Source organism: Orcinus orca, chromosome 1 (assembly GCF_937001465.1).
Source record: "Orcinus orca chromosome 1, mOrcOrc1.1, whole genome shotgun sequence".
Taxonomy (NCBI): domain Eukaryota; kingdom Metazoa; phylum Chordata; class Mammalia; order Artiodactyla; family Delphinidae; genus Orcinus; species Orcinus orca.
The window spans coordinates 26,372,674-26,387,551 of NC_064559.1; the positions used below are offsets into that span (position 1 = coordinate 26,372,674).

Below are 14,878 nucleotides of genomic sequence, written 5' to 3' on the forward strand. Positions count from 1 at the left end.
TAGGAGGGTTCTTTTTCCTTTGGAGTTTGAGTAGGCGAATAACAAAACTGAAGCTGAGATCGACACAGCACAAACTTTATTCAGTGGCCAAAGAATGGAGACTCAGAAACTAAGTTCACAGATCAACTTCTCCACCTGGAGAGAGTGATTTAATTATAAAGAGTAAAGCCAAAGAGAGGAGGAGTGAGGCTGATGATGGGGAGACATCTGCATTAGTCTATGGGACAGGGGTGGGGTTTTTTCCCTGAGGGAGTGGGCCCCACCCTCTTTTTATACTTTTATGGTCCTTAATGTCCAGTCCTGGCCACCGGTAGGTATGTCATTTAATGTGCTCATGTAGTAAAATCGTATATAATGAGACTCAGGGTCTGTTGCAGGTCAGATGTATCACCATCTTGGTCCCAGCTGGTTCCAACTGGGTTTTTTTGTTTGTTTGTTTGTAGCTTCCTTTCTTGTCTCTGGACCCTTTAACTTAAAGATTTATGTTAACTCCTGCTAAAGGTGGGAGTTGCAGGGTTTTGAACAAACACCTGGAGCAGCTCTGGCAATACTCCAAGTTTTCTGGATCTTTGGTGTCAGATATTAATTTGGAGAAATTATCAATTATGGTTCAAATATTTCTTCTGTTTTTTTTCTCTTTTTCTTCTCCTTCTACATGTGTATCTTCTGTAGTTGTCCCACAGTCCTTGGAATCTCACTTCAGTTTTTTCAGTCATTGTTCTCTTTGCTTTTCAGTTTTTGAGGATCCTAGTGATAGATTCTCTAGTGCAGATTCTTTCTTCACCTGTGCCCAATCTACTAGCAAGCCCATCAGCGGCAGTCTTTACTTCTGTTCCACTCTTTTTTATCTCTAGCATTTATTTTGGGTCCTTTCTTAGGATTTCCACTTCTCTGCTTATATTTTCCCTCTGTTTTTGCATGTTGTCTACTTTATCCATTAGAGCCCTTAGCATATTAATCACAGTTCTTTCCAATTCCAAGTCTAATAATACCAATATCCCTGCCATGCTTGGTTCCAATGCTTGCTCTGTCTCTTTAAATTGTGTTTTTGCCTTTTGGTATGCATTTCCATTTTTTGTTTTTCATGACAACCAGATGTGATGCACTGGGTAAATGGAACTGCTGTCAATAGACCTTTAGTAATGGGTGGTGAGGTGTGAGAGGAGATGAAGCATTCTGTAGTTCTATGCTGATTAGGTCTTAGTTTTTAGTGTATGCCTACAGACTGTAAACTGTGTTTCTCAGCTTTTTCTCTCCCTCTCAGCTGGGTCAGGATAGCTAGAGTGGGCTAGAGTTGTTTATTCCTCTTCCCCGCATGGAAGGCTAGAACCAGCTGCAGTTGGTTATTTCCCTTCCCGAGGTCAGGCTCTGGTTAACTAGTTTCTGCTGAGGGCACTCCTTATTAAGAAAAACAGAATCTTCTGGTGTATTTCAATATGGTTTCTTCCCTCAGCGTCCTGACAGAAGCTGGAAAGGATTTTGCTCTGATATTTAAAATGGGAACCTTGTTAAGCTCCTAGAGATAAATTTCACAATATTGTGGAGTTTTTAACTCTCAGACTTGGCACTGAGCCTCCAGCAATTCATCAATTATGGTACAGAACTTCCTACCTTGGCACTGGTTCCTCCGTGGTTCTGTTCCTGAGTTTCTGCTCTGGTAAGATGTGCCTGCCTGTATGCATTTGCCTGTTTGTCTCTCCTGTCTTGAGGGTAGTAGTTTTTTTGTGTTCTCCCCTCTCTTCTGGATCCAAGAAGAGTTGTTGATTTTTCAGTCTGTTCAGTTTTGTTTTGTTTTGTTTTTTTTAAACCTGTTGTTAGGGTAGCATGACAACTTCCAGGCTCCTTATATGCAGAACTAGAAACTGGAAGTACATTTGTTTTTCTTGAAAAGAAAACTAATCTGTGCAACAACTGAAAAAAAAAATTCCACTAAGGCTGTACTTCAAATAGGCTTTGGAAAAAAGTGTATTTTGCTTAATTGATCATAGAAAAGTGCGTTGTAAAAAAGCTTTCATTCCCTAAATTGGAAACTGCAGAGACATATATGCATTTACATACAATTAGATATGGTGCTTTAAACAAGTTTGCAAGAATAATGATGAATAAGAATTTACTTTCAGTAGAACAAATTATGAAATTTGTTTGCAAACTTCCAGCCTAAGCATAGCTAAAGTGGAAGAGGATAAGTAGGGTTGGGGGTAATGTTTCTTGAGACCTATTGTCCTGTTGGATTGTAAACCAGACCCTCTTTAGCTAATTTAATATTCAGAATCACCTTGAGAGCTAAATGTTGTTATGTGAATTATAGGCTATTTAACAAAGGCATGGTAAATTCTCAGTTTATTGAATGTCATGTGACATAGGATTTTATCCCAGGTGGTCTGACTTGAGGAGGGAAACTTTACAATACATAAACATATTTATGAGAAGTGCTCCTAATAATTACTTTGCAAGATAAGTATTTGTAAATATTGCTTCGGGAGGCTTCCCTGGTGGCGCAGTGGTTGAGAGTCCGCCTGCCAATGCAGGGGACACAGGTTCGTGCCCCGGTCTGGGAGGATCCCACATGCCTCGGAGCGGCTGGGCCCGTGAGCCATGGCCGCTGAGCCTGCGTGTCCGGAGCCTGTGCTCCACAACGGAAGAGGCCACAACAGTGAGAGGCCCAAGTACTGAAAAAAAAAAAAAAAAAAAAAAATATTGCTTCGGAACATGTCAAACTTTAATCAAGGGAGGTAGCTGGCATTATTGCTATCATTGTGTGTAAAATTAAATATCAGTATCTTTGTTGATGTCCAAGCATTTCTTAATATATGTCCACTTTTTGTCCTTTAGCAAGGCTTTAACTTTCTGTCCCTGTTATTCTGTTTTCTCAATGTGATGTATGTATGTACTGTCAGTTCCAAATCCTTGAGCAGATATAAAAGTAGACCAAAATTTCCCTCTGTGTTAGTATATAATCCAGTAGACCAATGCTTGGATTTTTATCACAATATATCATAGACCATACATATCTCTCAGTTCAGTGTTTTTGACTAATGTTTACATGAAAACATTTATATTTTGTCTCAAAGTATATATAAAATATTAAATATATATGGAGGAAAAGTCTAGAATTGTATTCTAAATTCAGTTGGTAGCAACTAGAAATTGTATGTAGCTATTTGAAAACCTCACTGTGTATCCATATAGGTGTGTCTGTCTTGGATGTTGTTTGCTTTACGAAAGGCATCACAGTGTCATACTCTGTGTCGTGATTTTTGCAAATGTGTGTTTGTTCAGAATGTATTTCCACATTTCCTTGCACACTTAATCCATACTTTTGTTCATGTGTGCAGTGAGTATCAAAAGACTCAAATATGCTAAATTTGTGGAGAAGAGAGCAAAGGAAAGGAGAAATGTTATTATAAACATACAAAGCAATTGTTAACAGCATAGATACTTTGGTGGTCAGAGTAAACACAACAGATTGTTTTGTAGGTGTATGTGTGTCTATATGCATGTTTTGCTATTTTAATTGTATTTTGGGGAAATAGATGGGAGGTTTGGTGTCAATGTATAAATTACCTACTTGGAAATAATATTCCAATTAGTATTTTTATATATAAGTCTAAATTTTCAGGAAAAATTTGCTGGTGTTCAGCAGGAAATGCCTGCTATGTTAATTTTAGAATCCCAGTGAGCCAGCATCTTTCTTTCTGGTTTTTACATATTCCTCTCATTTTTTTCAGACTAATTCATGAAAAAATACTGCTGTTCCGTAACATCCTTTGAGACTAAGTTGGTAAGTTGATAATTTGGCAATTCTATTCTTTTTGAAATGATAAATATTTTGATATTTTTGGACCTATAATCTATCAAAATGTCAATCTTTAGTAGAATGTTTCCTGAATCTCTTCACACTTTAATCTATACGTGGATATCAAAAGAGTGTTTTACTTTATCATTATAAAAATAACAAGAATTAGGGCTTCCCTGGTGGCGCAGTGGTTGAGAGTCCGCCTGACGATGCAGGGGACACGGGTTCGTGCCCTGGTCCTGGAGGATCCCGCAGGCCGTGGAGCAGCTGGGCCCGTGAGCCATGGCCACTGAGCCTGCACGTCCGGAGCCTGTGCTCCGCAATGGGAGAGGTCACAACAGTGAGATGCCCGCGTACTGCAAAAAAAAAAAAAAAAAAAAAAGAATTAAAAAAACCTTCTAAAAACTGATACATAAAGATATTAAATTAATATTTTGTAGGAAAATGACCTTCAAAGTCTTGGAGGCTTTTATTGTCATATGTGTATATTTGTGTGTGGGAATTAGTATGGTATGGGTATCATACTATGGTCAATATACTGGAAGATGACTTTAATGTAATTATTTTGTTTTTGTCCTAAAATTTTTAGAGTATCTTACAAAGCCAAAAATATTAATATATTTTAAATATTAAAATATTATATAGTCTTGAAATGATTATATTTTAAGCCAGTTCATGGGACTGAAATAGGCTGATGAAATAAACTCAATTACATTTTTAAAAATTTCTTGTAAAAATTGTATATGGTGACTTTGAGAAATATCTTTTGTTATTATTCAGAAAATTTCCTGTTACTGATAGAAAAAAATCTGCAAAGATGTGGTAAGGAAAAAAAAATATATGTTATTGCAAACACATGCCCATACACACAGTGTTTGCAGTGCTAAATGTAGTACATTCCCAGTTTGAAAGATTTTGTTGTCTTATGTTTTGCTTTTATGAATTCTCATCACGTTTGAGACTCAGTTCTGACCTCACATTTATAGAATAGATATTGACTATTTGAATTGTTATTAGCTTTTTTCTTGTAACTCATTAAGATACTTGAGAATAAAAATTAACATAGCCATCTTATTTTTCTCCTATTAGTACTGTAATTGACAGAGCTTCCCTGTAAATGAATTATCATTTCAAGATAAACAGGGTCTTCTGTTGATTTTATTAGGGAATTCTCAAGATTTGTATATAATCTATTACAATTCTTAATTTAATTTCTGATGACATTGCTTTATTTTGCATCCTTTGTGGTTTTTCTTTTGTCCAAATTTGTCAAGGTGACAAAAATGAAAAAGGATATGAAAAGAATTATTTAAATCAAATTTTTAAAGAAGATGCCAAAGTCCAAAACTGATTAAAAAGAAAAATTATTTACACTCACCAGGTGCCAAATAGAACAAGGCAAAATCACATTAAAATTTTATATATAAAGAAAAAGAAATGCATTTGGATGTTTTACATAATTGTACATGAGTTTGACTTTTTGTCAATGAAACGATGAAAATGAGATAATATGTGGGATAATGAAATTATGTGAAATATTAAATGGTTAATGTTTTGACATTATATTTAAGTATACTTGGCCACTGTTTTATTCCCTCACCATGAAATTAATGAGTGTTATGACCTCTCAATTACTGACTTTTAATAATAGCTCCTTTTTGTAAAACACATCAACTTTCTATTTTAACACGATTGAAAATATTGTTCTTTTGTAAGTTCCTAACCAATTGGTGTTGTGTAAGATGATACATGGTAGACTTTGGAAGAGTTCTTAACCATTCTCTAGCTCCTGCTGCCAATTTCAGGTATTCGTTTAAGCCCTACCTGACTACCTATTATATTACAAACTATTGTAATACAGTAAAGAAAAACTTAGCCAGAGTTATCTTGGATGTAGATTGGGTAAAAGAAAAGGTAAAGCCTGAAATTTTTAATTAATATTCAAACAGTAAGAAAACTTATCTAACAGTGTAAATAGGCAATCATTCCTCACCACAGCAAATCCATGTTCATTAAATGATACAGATGCAAGATTTTGGCTTACAGCTTGATCTCTGCAGCCCTTCTCAAAATCTGCTGTTAGACATTTTGGAATGTACTATGCTTATAGAACAGAAAATTGATACAATCAGGTTTTTCCCTTGGTACTGATGAACTTAAAAAAAAGGTGAGTTTAAAGGCTTGGACTCTCTTCAAGGTGGTTTTAATTTTAGTTTACTACCCATCATAGAATGTGCCTGGGACTTCTTTAACCATTTTCATTCTTTAACATGAAAATATGTAACTGTGGTATAGTAGTAAGTATCTTAAATGTGTGCTGGTACAGCCCTGAGTTACCATATGGTCTCTCCTTTGGTCAATGGTATACAAAACTGAGCTTGCATGTCTGGATTGTCTGGATTCCTCTGACTTTATAAATGACTCATTCTGCATAAGTCAAATTGATCAACTGACATTAGACTCAACTCTATGAGAAAGTCTAAAAGCATTGGGAGATTATTAAAATCTCATATAACCTAAATTCTTATAACATCATATGATTATGAGCTGATTTGGGGGTGAGTTGGCTATTAAGGTGGAAATACCTGTTTGTGTGCTAGGTTGTTTCCAGAGGCACTTTTTTTTTTAAATTTTGTTACATGTCATTAATATTTATTTTATTCTAGAGATTGCGTGAAAGTGTAAATGTACTTGGAGGAAGTCCAGGAAGTAGAAAATACAGTCATTCTATCTAACTTTTTCTTTCTTTTGGCTGTAGTTGGTGCCAAGAGCCATAGCATTAATATAGAAAATGTGCTTTTCCTCTAACTCACATTAACTTTAGGAAATAATGCCTACAACTGAGAGCTCTAGATGCCAGTGACCTCAACCACCCAAGGATTGCTTCAACCTCTGTGACTGTGATGCCTTGTAAACATTGTCTCCAGAAACTAAATGGGTTCCTGACATCTATTTCCAATATTTGGCTACCAAAATAACAAACAATACTAGTGATAAAATATGGTCAGTGTTGTATCTATGAGTATGTTTGTATAATTTTATATTTTAGGTTAGTGAGAAAACCTGAAAAAAGCTCCTATAAAGTACATTGTTCAGGCAATATCATTTGTCTGTTATATCAGTACATCCCAAATACACAAACATACACACATAAATAAAAATCTAATAATTTAATAATAAAAGTGTAAAATATAAGCCCCAATAATAAGGTAATAAAAAACTTTACAAAATAATTTATATACCAAATAATAATTAAATCAAAATTGAAACCTAAGTGATAGAACTAAAACTATGCTCAGCTAGAGATAAAGAGACCAAGTATGTTAAACTTTAAACAAGATAATTTTTTTAAAAAGTTAACTAATTTATTTCAAATAATTAAAAGAAATGTAGTTAAATTAATGAGATGAAAAATAAAGTCATAGGAATTAATACACCAAAAACAAAAGAAATCAAATCTGTAAAACTGATTAAACAGTTCAGGAACTGATAGCTTTAAAAAAAGATAAAATGGTCTCTGATAAATCTAAACAAAGATGAAGAAAGAAAGAAATAGAATAGCTAAAATGGGATAGCTAAAATGTGTCTGTGTGTGCATGTGTTTGTGTGTCTATGACTTAGATGTGCAATGGTAAGTCAATGAAGTTGAAAATCTTGTAACAAATTATACTCAGGCAGAGCCAAAAATTCATAAAATCAATCCAAGGAAGTACAGATAACTTAATTACTCAATATTCAGAGTAAATAGTTACCAAATTAAAAATAAAAAGGCACCAAATAACTGATTCTAAGTCAAATTCAAATTAAGTTTATGGGACAATTCCTTATTTCTATGACAAACAGCAATTCTCATTTTATAAAATAGTTACAGAGCATGGAAAAAGGCTTTCATTAAGTTTAAGAAATCTTGAGTCCATGCTCGATCACTCCAAAATAATTAAGGTAACTCATATTTATGAATGAAGATAGATATTTTCTTACAAAATATTAATAAGTATGTTTCAGATGGCCATAAGAGACTTATGATCTACATCCAAATTTTTCTTTAGAAAAGAATAAATTTTATGTCAATACCATACATAATTCCAGTAAGTCAAAGCTGTACATTCAGACTGAAAATCACACACACACAAAATTTCATTTAATTAAATTAGGCAATCAACCTCTTAAAAATTCTTAATTATATTAATAAAGAAGTTATGTATGAGATACATATTATCCATAAAGAGTTACATCTCATCCATATGAGGACTAAGGACAGAATGCATGTGTTTATCTGCTAAGGCTCCTATAACAAAATACCACAGACTGTGGGACTTACACAGGAGAACTCTATTTTCTCATAATTCTGGAGGCTGGAAATCCAAGACCAAAATGATGACAGGGTTGATTTCTGGTATGACCTCTCTCCTTGGCTTACAGATCCTTCTTACTGTGTTGACACATGGCCTTTTCTCTGGATGTGCGTGCTCCTGGTGGTGTGTCTTCCTCTTCTTATATGAACATCAGTACTATTAGATTAGGACCCTTTTGACCTCATTGCACTTTAATTACCTCCTTTAAGGTCGCATATCCAAATACAGTCACAATGGGAGACAGGGCTTCAATATATGAATTTGTATCAGGGGCACATTTTCTGTAAAAATGCTCAACTACACCATTTTTTCTTGATATGGTTTGATCATATTTAAAGTACTAAAAAATGTAACAGAAAAAACATTGATTTTTATCACTCAGAAAAAGATAAGATTTCTATTTTCAGATAAGTGGATTATGGGCAAAATATAAAGAAGTGTTGCCTAAAAGGAATTTCAAAATTCAAAAATGAAAAGTTGCTACTCTTGGGTATCTATTTGTTGTTAGGTGCATATATATAATTGTTATATCTTCTTGATAAATTGACACTTTTATCCATATATTATATGATGTCGTTCTTTGTCTCTTGTAACAGTGTTTGAGCTAAATTCTATGTCTTACGATATTGGTATAGCCCATCCAGCTGTCTTTTAGTTACTAAAACTTTGTATGGAATATTGTTTTCCATCTTTTTACCTTCAAACTACTTGTGTCTTTAGATAAAATATGTGTCCCTTATAGACGGCAAGTAGACCATGTGTCTTTTTTTAATCCATTTCAACAATCTCTGCCTTATATTGGAGATTTTAATCCTCTACATTTAAACTAATCGCTAATAAGGAAATACTTCTGCCACTTTGCTATTTTGTATATATCATATCTTTTGTTTTCCGATTCCTTAATTACTGCCTCCTTTTGTATTTAATTGATTTGTATAGTGTACATTTAGTTGTTTCTCATTTCCTTTTATATGTATTTTAAAATTATTTTCTAGTGGCTATCTTAGAGATTACAATTAACTTCTTAAATTTATAACAAGTTATTTGGATTAATACCACATTAGCTTCAGTACTATACAAATACTCAGCTCTCATACAGCTCCATATTTCTCTCTTGATATTTTTGTTGTCATCACAAATTACATATTTATACATTATGTACCCATTAGCATAAGTTTATATCTATTTTTATGCATCTGTCCTTTAAATCTTAAAAGAATAAGCGGTGGGATTTTTAAAAATATATATAATAATAATTGATTTTGCATTAACCTACATAGTTATCTCTGCCAATCTTCTTTATTTCTTTGTATGGCTTCAAGTTACTGTATAGTATCCTTGTATTTCCACCTGAAAGACACCCTTTTGCATTTATTATAGGGTAGGTCTGCAAACAACAAACTCCCTCAATTTTTATTTGGAATTTTTTTTTTAATTGAAACATAGTTGACTTACAATGTTGTGTTAGAATTAGGTGCACAGCAAAGTGATTCAGTTGTGTATATATATATATATAGAGAGAGAGAGAGAGAGAGAGAGAGAGAGACACACACACACATATATATACATATGTGTGTATATATACATATGTGTGTAGGTATATGTGTGTGTATATACATATTTTTTCAGATTTTTTTCCATTATAGGTTATTAAAAGATATTGAGTGCAGTTCCATGTGCTATAAACTGTTTTAATTTCTTGTTGATTTTGAAATTTAGTTTGTCACATATGGAATTCAATAGGTTATTATTATTATTATTCAACAAGTTAAGAATGCCACCCCACAGCTCTCTGGCCACTGTCATTTTTGCTGAGAATTTTACACTTAATGTTGTCAATAACTTGTTCGTGATAAGTAGCTCCTCTCCTGCTGCTTTCAGGGTGCTCTCTTTGTCTCTGGCTTTTGACAGTTCGATTATAGTGTGTCTCAGTGTGGATACTGTTGTGTTCATTCTTCTTGGAGTTCATTGAATTTCTTTGTGTAGAGTCATGTCTTCCATCAAATTTGGGAAGTTTTTAGCCATCATATCTTCAAATACTCTGTCATTTTCTCACTTTCTCCTCTCCCACTGGGACTTCTACTATGCATATGTTGGTACACTTGATGGTGTCTTACAGGCCTCTTAACTGTTTTTTATGTTTATTAGTTTTTCTTTCTGTTCCTCAGACTGAATAGCTGCAATTGATCTCTCTTTACATACACTGATTCTTTCTTCTAACTTGCTTAAATATCCTGTTGAAACTCTAGTGAATTTTTCATTTCACTAAAAAGTACTTCAAAGCTCTCCAACTATTTTTAAGTTGCCTTCTTGATTCAGTGTTTATTTGGTTGCTAGAAGTCTGATTTTTTTCAAGAGTTAAAACAATTCTGAGAGTTTTTGATTACTTTTACTGTGTTGGTAGAGGGACAGCCCTTTGGACATTTTGTACTTTCCAGCTCCAGAATTTTTGTTTAGTTCCTATTTATAATTTCTGTGTCTTTACTGATACCCTATGTCTCTTGAGACATTATTTTTATGGTGTCCTTTAGTTTGTCCATAATTTCCTTTACCTCTTTGAATATAAAACAGTAAATTTAAAGTCTTTTTCTAGTAAGTCCAATGTCTGTACTTCCGCAGAGACAGTTCTGGTTAATTTTCCTGTGAGTGGGGCGTACATTTTTTTTACATGATTCATAATTTTTTGTTGAAACTTGGACATTTTGAATATTATGACTTGTTAATTCTGGGAATCAGATTCTTCTGCCACCTTGAAATTTGTTCTTGTTGCTTTCTCTGCTTTGTAATTGGTTGGTTGTTTAGTGACAATTCTAAACAATTTTATATTCTGAAATCTAAAACTATTCTGTATTAATTGATATGTGTGGTCTCTGCAGTCTCCCTTTTATCTTTTGATAGGTAATATTGACAGATTTCTTTGAATGTTTGGAGCCAAAAACAGAACCAAAAATTCTGAGTCTTTGCACATTGGCTATGTGTTGTAACACTCTTTTAACACTTTGCTGAGTAGTTACAAACCTTCCTTAGTCTTTACTTCCTGCTGTGCAGAGTCTAAAAATCAGTCTAAGGTAAAAGCTTAGGGTCTTCCCAGTTGTGTTTTTGAACACACATCCTGCTCTGGGCATGTACATAACTTTCTGTATTCCCCAATATTCATGTGAGATTTTCAATGCCATAATTCTTCAAATACTTTTTCTCTACAAAATTTTCTCTCAAGCTTCTGGCAGTCTATTAATTCCCCTCAAATTGTATTTGCTCTAGACGGCAATGGGTTTTTCATTTGCCTTTTAAAGTTTTTGAGGAATACCCTCTGTGTAGCCACTTTTCTGCCCTGAGAAAGTTTTGGATTAGGTGAGACAGAGGCGACAGAGGCAAGTGCTTTTGTCAGTCCTTCAGCTAGCCATTAGACAGATTAAAACAGACAAAAATAACTATTAGAGAACAAGGTCAGCTTTGCTCCCTCGGGAGCCAGGGACCAGAATTACATACTGGGAACATGGGTTATCATTTCAAAACCATTGTTGAGCCAGAGGGAGGTAGGACAAAGGCAAGTAAAAATACTTCAGAGCTCTCCATCTGTTTTTAAGTTGCCTTCTTGATTAGGTGTTTACTTTGTTGCTGTAAGCCTTTGACTTTTTTCAAGAATCTACTATGTTTTTAGACGGACAGCCCCTTGGAACTACCTATTCCACCATGTTCACTGACATCAAACCCAAACCACTAGCAAACTTTTAGTATTAAAAATACATCTAATACTATTTGAAGGAAATGCTAATAAATTCTCTAACATCTGTGTGGGGAGGGGGGTGTCTTTTTCTCTATGTGTTATTTTTTTTCTCAATCTTCAACATTTTCTAATGTATTCCTAGAGAAATATTTTACTTAGACATATTTCATGAAGGTAATTATATATTTCAAAGAAACTAAATACAAGGTCAAATTATATCATTTTTTAATATTGTTATTGGAGCATAGTTGATTTACAATGTTGTGTTAGTTTCTGCTGTACAGCAAAGTGAATCAGTCATATGGTATGCATATACCTGCTCTTTTTTAGATTCTTTTCCCATATAGGTCATTACAGAGTATTGAGTAGAGTTCCCTGTGCTATAGAGTAGGTTCTTATTAGTTATCTCTTTTATACATAGTAGTGTGTATCTGTCAATCCCAGTCTCCCAATTAATCCCTCCCCCCTTCTATTAAGTTTGTTTTCTACATCTGTGATTCTGTTTTGTAAATAAGTTCATTTGTACCATTTTTTTACATTCCATATATAAGTGACATCATATGATATTTGTCTTTCTCTGACTTACTTCACTCTGTTATGACAATCTCTAGGTCTATCCATGTCACTGCTAATGGCAGTATTTAGTTCTTTTTTATGGCTGAGTAATATTCCATTGTATAAATGAGATATCATCTCACACCAGTCAGAATAGCCATCATCAAAAAGCCTACAAACAATAAATGCTGGAGAGGGTGTGGAGAAAAGGGAACCCTCTTGCACTGCTGGTGGGAATGTAAATTGATACAGCCACTATGGAGAACAGTATGGAAGTTCCTTAAAAAACTAAAAATAGAACTACCATACAACCCAGCAATCCCACTACTGGGCATATACCCTGAGAAAACCATAATTCAAAAAGAGTCATGTACCACAATGTTCATTACAGCTCTATTTACAATAGCCAGGACAGGGAAGCGACCTAAGTGTCCATCAACAGATGAATGGATAAAGAAGATGTGGCACATATATTCAATGGAATATTACTCAGCCCTAAAAAGAAACGAAATTGAGTTATTTGTAGTGAGGTGGATGGACCTAGAGTCTGTCATACAGAGTGAAGTAAGTCAGAAAGAGAAAAACAAATACTGTATGCTAACACATATATATGGAATCTAAAAAACAAAACCAAAACCAAAATGGTCATGAAGAACCTAGGGGCAAGACGGGAATAAAGACGCAGACCTACTAGAGAATGGAGTTGAGTATACGGGGAGGAGGAAGGGTAAGCTGGGACAAAGTGAGAGAGTGGCACGGACATATATACACTACCAAATGTAAGGTAGATAGCTAGTGGGAAGCAGCTGCATAGCACAGGGAGATCAGCTCGGTGCTTTTTGACCACCTAGAGGGGTGGGATAGGGAGGGTGGGAGGGAGGGAGATGCAAGAGCGAAGAGGTATAGGGATATATGTATATGTATAACTGATTCACTTTGTTATAAAGCAGAAACTAACACATCATTGGAGAGCAATTATACTCCAATAAAGATGTTAAAAAAAAATCCATTGTATATATGTACCACATCTTTATCCATTCATCTGTTGATGGGCGTTTAGTTTGCTTCCATGTCTTGGCTATTGTAAATAGAGCTATAGTGAACATTGGGGTACATTTAAATTGTTTCTGGAACAATATATTTATAACCTTCCATTTTCACTTGAGCATAGGTCTGTTCTGTGTTCTACACAGAACAGAATTTTCATAAAGGTTAAATTAGTTTCACATTCTTTGCCAAAGTCTAGATAATTAAAATAAAGTGATAAATATAAGAAAAGAGGATATTTACTTAACATCTAAGGAATTCCATAATTTGAAATTTGAAGTCCCAGTATTGTTTTCTTGTTTATCTCTCCAGGCTTATTTTCAGGTATCCCAACATATTGCTTGCGATTTTCCTAAGGTAGCCAAACTGTTGAGGACAAGTTTGAAAAATACAGAATTTAATAATATATAATCTCTATTATTAAAGAAATTCAAATGTAGTAGGGGAAAAAGACACAAAGGGATTATTTCCAATATAATACAGTGAGCAATGCAGACACACACACACACACACACACACACACACACACACACACACACACACACACACACACACACACACACACACACACACACACACACACACACACACACACACACACACAGAGTATTCCGTGGGAGCACATATCAGCACTTGACATAGCCTGATGTTTAAAGCAATGCTGATTAATAGAGTATTCGAAAGGTGACTCTTGAGTTATTGGAAGGTCCTTGTAGGCAGCAGCATATGGAAAAGTACAGAGATACAAATAAGATTAAGTTTGTAAGAAAAGAAACTCTCACTAGACAGAATCAAAGTGGACCATTGCTAGTGATTGTAAAGAGAAATCATAGGGATGCTAGTTAACCAGAGCTGTATAGATAGTAATATTAGTTATTATCAGGGGAAAAAAGAACACTTCAGAATGATTCTTTATGTCCTCCTAAATTAACCTTATTTATCTGTTACTTGAAGTACAAACTCAGAATGGTAATTATTAGAGAAGTGAGAACTAAGACATAAAGGTCATTGCATTAATTCTAATATGATATGCTCACTAGAGCTCTGGATAAAGATAACTTCCTCATCAGGATTTGCCAGAGAATTACTGCAATTATGTGTCTGTGGAGCCATAATCGAGTGGCAGGCTTGGACAATGACAGAGTTGGAGCTCATTAGTGAGTGTTATCTGTAGGCGTAATTCTAACTTCCTGTCCATTCAAGAAAAAGATTCCTCTTTTACTTTTTGATTTTTATTTTGAGATCCTTGGTATAATTTCACTTAATTTTTTCCTTCAAATTGTTGAGGATAATACATAGTAAAATATACTGTTAAATGGTTAACTATAAGAGGACAAAAAGATATATACTGAAAAGCAAAACATTTCATGAACTATATTTCTTACAATAACTTGTAAT

At 34.2% G+C, this 14,878-nt stretch overlaps 1 long non-coding RNA gene across 1 annotated transcript in view; it reads left to right on the forward strand.

The window, feature by feature from the left end:
• Window positions 1-1,159: 1,159 nt before the first annotated feature.
• Window positions 1,160-14,878, forward strand: part of LOC117198496 (uncharacterized) — a 120,497-nt gene continuing 106,778 nt past the window's right edge. The window contains exons 1-2 of the long non-coding RNA XR_007476642.1: window positions 1,160-1,657; window positions 3,729-3,781. This is a non-coding gene — a long non-coding RNA (uncharacterized LOC117198496). The remainder of the gene's footprint in view (window positions 1,658-3,728; window positions 3,782-14,878) is intronic.